The sequence below is a fragment of the Balaenoptera ricei genome, chromosome 21, assembly GCF_028023285.1.
Source record: "Balaenoptera ricei isolate mBalRic1 chromosome 21, mBalRic1.hap2, whole genome shotgun sequence".
In the NCBI taxonomy this organism is placed as follows: Eukaryota; Metazoa; Chordata; class Mammalia; order Artiodactyla; family Balaenopteridae; genus Balaenoptera; species Balaenoptera ricei.
The window spans coordinates 16,226,678-16,233,836 of NC_082659.1; the positions used below are offsets into that span (position 1 = coordinate 16,226,678).

The following is a 7,159-nucleotide window of genomic DNA, read 5'->3' on the forward strand; positions in this document are numbered from 1 at the left end:
TGCATTAATTTTGATTTTTCTTGTGGCACTAATGGGTGTGTGTGTGTGTGTATGTATAATATTGTCCCAGAAAAGAGAAAAAATTATTTTCACATAGAGATAGTGTGTACGTGCACACACACACACACAACTTGTATAATCATTATGAAGAATAAGCAGGACTTTAGGGTGCAGTCAGAAAGTGAACTTATTCCTTCCTCCCACTACACTATTTCTTTAAATCTCTTCAGTCAACCATTTTTCTTCTGTCCCTTGAATTTTCATTCACATGACTTTTCTGATTATTCACATATACCGAAGATGTACCCCAATCACTTTTAGATAGAAAGTCTCATTTCAGTAACTGTGGAATCCAGTCCAGTGTAGAAATCATGCTGCAAATTCATACCGAATGAAAGCTTCTCATCTCTGCCAGCTTTTTCTGCTTCAGACCTGAAGCTGATGGTAGGATGAGAAAGGCATATCCTTTCCTTAATTTTCCCAATGGGCCCTTTTACCCTCTTACCCACTCACAGAGCAGAATTAGAAGGAATGGAGAGGAGAGAGGAGGGTGAGAAGCAGGGAAGGTCTCACTGCTTGGCTTTTATGGGACCTGGTGTGAGTTTATTCTGGCTGTGCACAAATTTAAAGCTCTCTCCCGTGGTTATTTTCATGGGTTTCATGCATATTCCCCTCTTGACCCTCTGAACACAGGTCCTTCAACTCAGAACCTTGCCTCTCGTTCTTTTGGCTGCTTTTGGCTGCACTGCAGTTTCTGCAGCAGAAAGTTCATCTCCAGTTTCTTTCTGCTGAGAACGTCTCATTTTTGCAGAATCTCTTTTGGGCAGAAAACTGGACAAGCTAGTGTAGCTACACAGATTCCACATCTAGGTGCTGGGGGATAGATAGACAACTTTAACTGCACTCATGAGTAGTACCATCCCTCCTTAAGCTTGTCTTCCAGAGGCTACTATAGTTAGTCTCTTGCTTTTAGACTGTTCCTTAAGTATGAGTTACCAGCTCTTAGTGTCACATCAGCTTTAGGAAACACATATTGTGCGCTCTCCAACAGGGCTTATTTATTGAGGTCCCTTTATTAAGCTAAGAGGAGAGGAAAGCAACCCTGACAACTTTCCAAAGAAATACTCTAATTTTCAACTCATAGCCTCTTCAACTTTAATGTATTTTCAAATTCGAGAAAGGGTTATAAAACCGGTTGCCAACAAGGTCTTCTTCAAGCACTCTGTGGGCAGCTAGCACCTTACTTTGGGTTGTGGGGAGTAATTCGCTGCTGTTGTTTTGGGGCTTCAGTGGAAAATGAGACAGAAAATTTCATTTAAATATTCTGTTACAGTGGTGTCATTCACTTCCTTTTCTGTCTTATTTACTTTTTCCTACTCCATCTGTTAATTTCTAAGAGAGTCCAACTTTGTTAATGATTTTATATATATATATTATACGTAATATATATACTTGTATTTTCTCTCTATTTCAAATATCAGCAAAATGGTAATCACATAACCTACGTGTTACCGTTTCTGTACATAATTACATGCCATTACTTCGTTAGTTGTTTCAATAAATGTACCTTAAATCTCTTTAATTAAACCCCAGGCTCTTTGAAGCAGAAACCTTGTCTTCTGTGACACTTGTGCTATAAAAATTTGGAGGAAAAATAAATTGAGTGAATCATTCTTTCATAAAACTATTATGGAATAAAAATATTGTAGCTTAATGAAAACAACATTCACTTGGAGTTACTACGCTGGAGTTTGACCTCCAATAGTGCTGTTGATTAACATCAATTAGGTCTGTGGGTTTTGGCGAGTCACCTTCTTCTCTAGACCTTAATCTCATTTTTAAATGAGGCGATTTGCTCAGATTATCTCTGTAGTTTCCTCACTTTTAAAATTATGTTACTTTTCAAAAAGTCTGTTTCAGAAAAAAAAAGAATAGCTCAAAATACAAATTTGCTCAAATAAAAAAGGGAATTAGTTAAAGCATCACTTGAAGTCTTATTCATAAAAAGCTCTAATAAATTTATTTCCTTTTTCATATTTGAGTGTGTTTTCCATATGTTTGAATTTACTGTGTACAGGTTAGGTTGTGAGATGATTCATCCCTGGGACAATTCAGTGTCTTAAGGTGTGGTCTTGATAATTGGCCTATTGAAATTTGACTCTTAGTAACATGTGTCAAGTAAATACTTTCATAATATGATTTTTAAATTCCAAATAATTAATATTAGATGAATACAGCAAAAGGCTCTTAGAAATAAACCACATTGGACCACTTTTAAGAAATACTCTTAAATCAACTTCAGACATGAGTTCTTATAGCTTAGCCACCAAAATAATAAGCACTTTATCAAACCTCTCTCTTCATAATTTGCACTCTTCTAAGAATTATTGGCCTCTAACAACATTCTCAAAGAGCTACCAGGCAGGCTATTAAAATGCAAACTATGGCAAATGTACTCAGAATATAAAACAAATTGTCACTGTTCATTTACATCCATTTTCACAATGCATTTATTTTATTTTATAAATAACTGATAGATTAGTGGAAAGAATACTTAACCTCTTATGATTTTGAAGAAAAGGGAAGTGTACCTTTAATAATCTCAGAGGAAAATATTTCCCGGAGATTGTGAATATCTAACATATTGTGCTATCAAAAGAAATGATTTTATTTTACATTCTTTTTTTTTTTTAACATCTTTATTGGAGTATAATTGCTTTACAATGGTGTGTTAGTTTCTGCTTTATAACAAAAAAATATGGAATGCTTCACGAATTTGCATGCCATCCTTGCGCAGGGCCCATGCTAATCTTCTCTGTATCGTTCCAAGTTTAGTATATGTGGTGCTGAAGCGAGCACTTATTTTACATTCTTATTTGACATTTATTTGGGGTTTATTCAAGAATTCTTTGAAAAACTGCTGGCATATTTGGACCTTTAAATACATTTAAGTAATGTTTGAAGTGATCGTTGTAGGAAATAGTTCCTGTTTTAGATCCAGTTGGGATCAGGGAAGGTTTTCCTGAGGGGAAGACATGAGAACAGAAACTCAAAAGAAGTAAAGGATTTTTCATGTGGACATTCGGGAGAAGAGCATTCTTGACCTCTGCATGAGAAAAAGGTGTGGGGAGACTCTGAAGTGGGTCTGTGTCACGTGAACTCAAGTAACAGCAAGGAGACCAGCATCACAGGGGCAGAGGAGCAGAGGAGAAATTTGAAGAGATAGCCAGAGGCCACATTTTTAAAGTTTTGAGGCTATGGTTAGATTTGGATGAACAATGAGAGGCCACTGGAGAACTTTAAGGAAAGGAGTGACAAGGCCCCTTTTGCTGCTATAGGGGATGAAGGGTAAGAGCAGGGAGAAATATTAGGGTCGAGTACCCATGAAGCATTTGTGTCAGCTGGGGTCTTCTGAGACACAAATGCCAAGCAGGATTAGGTGTTGCAAGACCTAGCTAAATAACTGTGAAGGATTAAAGGACAGGGAGCAAGGTAGGCAGGGAGAGCCTTCAGACAGCAATGCAAATGGAGACCTATGAAAGGAGAGGGAAGATCAGACTGCAGCATGGGTCTGAGGAAGTACTGGCCAGCCCAGTGGGGGTCCCCTAGTAAAAGTTGCCCTCTAGAGGAATCCTATGTCAAGCAAGAGTGAACCTGTTCTAGTTCCCCTTGCCCTGCTACTGAGCCAGTCACTGGAAGAGCCCGGGGAAGAGTGGCCTTGGAGACAGAAAGTGTGGCAGCTGGTAGCTGTCAGTCACTGTGCTCCTTGAAGGGAGATCTGATCAGGGCACCTTCATGGCCACCGCAGTGTGAGTAGTTTGGATTAGTGGTAGTTGTGGTGGTTGTGGAGGTGGTGAGATTTGGTTAGAGTTCTAACATATTTTGAGGAAAACAACAATAAATTTACTAAAGGATAGGATGTGAGGTGTGAGAAATTTTTGACTTGAGGTATTGGACGAATGGTTATGACAGTTCCTGAAATAGAAAAGATTTGGAAGAAATGGGTTGCAAAGTCAGGGAACTAGCAGGATGGTGGGGAAAGAAAACAGTTTTGTACATGTTAAACCTGAGATGATTAATAAGCATTCAAGTAGATTTGTTAAAATAGGTAGCTGGATAAATTTCACAGGGCAAATATTGGGCTGTGGGTATTAATTTAGGAGCCATAGGTGGGTAAATGACTTATAGAGTTATAAAGGTTATCTAGACGGTGAGCACAGCTGGAGAAGAGAAAATGGTAATTCGTGAGTCCTGGGTGCTTTACAAGATCTAGAAACCGGAATAAGGAAAAGAATCTAGCAAGATAGCAGAAAGAGCCAGATTGGAGTAATTAGTATATATAAGAAGTGAGGCTCTGACTCAGAGATCGAGCCATGCAGATGAAAAGGAAAGGACAGATTTGAGAAATATCCATCCAGGATAGTCAAGTAAAGAAAGGACTTCAAGAAGGAGGGAATGGTTAGTTTTAAATACTGAGGAGAGGCTGAAAGGATGATGACCTCTAATGAATCAGTGGGTTTGGCTCTATGGAGGTCAGTGATGACACTGACAAAAGTGGTTTCAGTGGAACGCTGGGTGAAAGCTTTATTGACAAGAATATAAGAGAGAATGAGAAGAAGGAAGTGGAGACAGTGAGCATAGAAACTGTTTTGAGGAAATCTGCTATAACAGGGAATCAGAAATGGGAAATTGGGGTTGTCCTGCCAAGGGAGAGGTTTTTGTTTTAAGATGGGTGATATTACGGCCTGTTTAGATGCTTCTAGGAATGATCTATTAGAGCATATTTTATGGTCCAGAAGAAAAAAGGGGAAATCTACCTGAGCAGGATTCTTGAATATTTGAGAGGGATCCAGAACATAAGTGAGACCAGTTTGGCCTTGGAAACAACAAAGGTCATTCATCTATTTTAAGCAAAGTGTACAGGTCAGATGCAGTTAAACTGATTTATTTGGTGTTGGAAGTTTGTAGAAGTTCTCTTCTGAGTGCTTTTAAATTTCTCAGTGACATAAGGATCAAAGTCATTATTAGAGAAAGAGCTGTAAAGTAGGCATGTTGGAGGTTTGAGGAAGAAAGGTATGAAAGTCATTTAGGAGGGAAGGACAGTAAATTTGATAAATAAATTTAATACTATTGTTGGGCAGTCCTGGGTGTCCTCTTGAAGTTTATTTCCTCACATTTAATGTGAGACCAGACAGCGTATGTAGTGTTTTTCTCCATTCATTCCAGTTACTTGGATGTTGACAAGTAATTGGCATAGGTTGTATTTAATTATTGTTGTGATTTTGCTAAGCATATATGACATAGGAAAAGGGGCAAGGAAATTGAGAGTAAAGTAAGGGAGTAATTATAATGATGGGTATGAGATTTAAGCTGGGTTGTGAAAGAATTGAGAGCATGAGGATAGGATAAATGGAATGTGGGTTTGCGGATTCAAAATATTAAAATGGGGCTGGGGATGGAAAGTGAGATAGACAGCAAGAAATTGTTCAGGGAGTGGGATTCTTCCTATTAAGATCATGGAGGAGATGGAGTGAGTTTGGGGTGTGCAAAAAGTCTAGGAAATGATCGTGGAAGATAACGTGGAAGGCTAGAGTAGTGGAATAAAGGAGGACAAAAACCGAGCATCCTGGATATTGATAAGATTGTCTACATGGATAGAGAAATCACCAAGAAGAGCGACAGTGAGAAAAATAGCAGGCCAGTGGCTAAAATTATCTATGATTAAGAGGATTATAAAAGACTGAGGAGTGTGACAGAAGGTCTAGTCTTAGGTCATGTGCTTTGAAGGAATCAGAGCTTTTAAACAGAGACCAGGGAAAATGGTCTTGAGGTGTCCAACAGTGCATAGGATGTCAGAGGGAAAAGCACTCATCTGTTGAGGGTGTATTGGTTTCCTAGAACTACTGTAGCACATTACCACAAACTAAGTGGCTTAAAACAACAGAGGTTTATTCTCACACAGTTCTTGAGGCCTGAGGTCTGAAATCAGTATCAAGGACAAAATCAAGTGTGAGGACGGCCATACTCCCTCCAGTGGCTCAGGGGAGAATCTGTTTCTTGCCTCTTCCAGCTTCTGGTGACTTCCAGCATTCCTTGGCTTGTGGTCACATCCCTCGAATCCTTGAGGCCATCATTCTGATGTCTGTACGCTCCATCTTCATACTGTCTTCTCTGTGTGTGGTAAAATTTCCCTCTGTCTCCTTCTTAAAAAGATACATGTGATTGCACTTAGGGCCCATCTGGAGAATTCAGTATAACCTCCCCATCTCAAAATTTTTAACTTAACAACATCTGCAAAGACTTTTTTTTCCTCTTTTTCCCTCTATAGGTTATGTTCACCTGTAAAGGAAGATGAACAGTCACCTAAAATGTGTCTCCAGTGTCAAGACTGATGACGCCACATGCAAACCAAGAGGATATGAAAAGATCCACTATTTATACAGTGGAAGTTTCTGAGGAGGGCAGGTAGGACTCTCAAGTAGGTCTGAAATGGCCTGAAAAGCAAGGGAAGGAGACAGGCCTGAGTTTCTCTTGTGGTTGCGGGGGCGGGCCAGGGTTGAGTGAAAATTTCTGTGTGCAAGAAGGGGATCGTGTGATGTGACTTTCCCACCAGCGCCAACAGAGGGAGCATTCATTCTGCCTCATCAGATTTTCCAGGTGTGGGTACAAGTGAAGAATGAGGGGTGAGCTTGATGACTGTCAGCAGTCAAACATCCAGAAATGAGGTCAGACTCCTCGTTACCATGCCAGGTAGCATTCCCAGGTTCCAGAGATTAGGGTGTAGATGTGGTGTAGAGGTCGGGGGAGGGGCAGTGGTTTTTCAGCCTACCGTGATGGGTTGTGCTACATAAGCATTGTACTCTAGTGACGATCTAGATTCAGGTACAATCAGAAATTGAAGGAAATGTTACAGAAGTTAATCCTATAGGAGGTTTTTAATGAGCCGAAATCAATTTGCCTATTCTGTCGGTTTTGTTCATTGCTTTGTTCCCAACTTTGACAACAGTTCCTGGAATATAGTTGGCATTCAATACGTATTTTCTGAATGAATGAATGGATGAAAAATGAACATCATTTCTGATAAACAGAAATCGTTAGAAAATAACAGCAGAAGGTCGGACTTAAAGTTTAGGCATTTGCACAAAGTACATACACATTA

The 7,159-nt window shown here is 39.4% G+C and overlaps 1 non-coding gene across 1 annotated transcript; it reads right to left on the reverse strand.

Moving 5' to 3' along the window:
• Nucleotides 1-2,752: 2,752 nt before the first annotated feature.
• Nucleotides 2,753-2,859, reverse strand: LOC132356764 (U6 spliceosomal RNA). Its single transcript, XR_009500041.1, has one exon. It is a non-coding gene; the product is annotated as a U6 spliceosomal RNA (small nuclear RNA).
• Between the last annotated feature and the right edge of the window lie 4,300 nt (nt 2,860-7,159).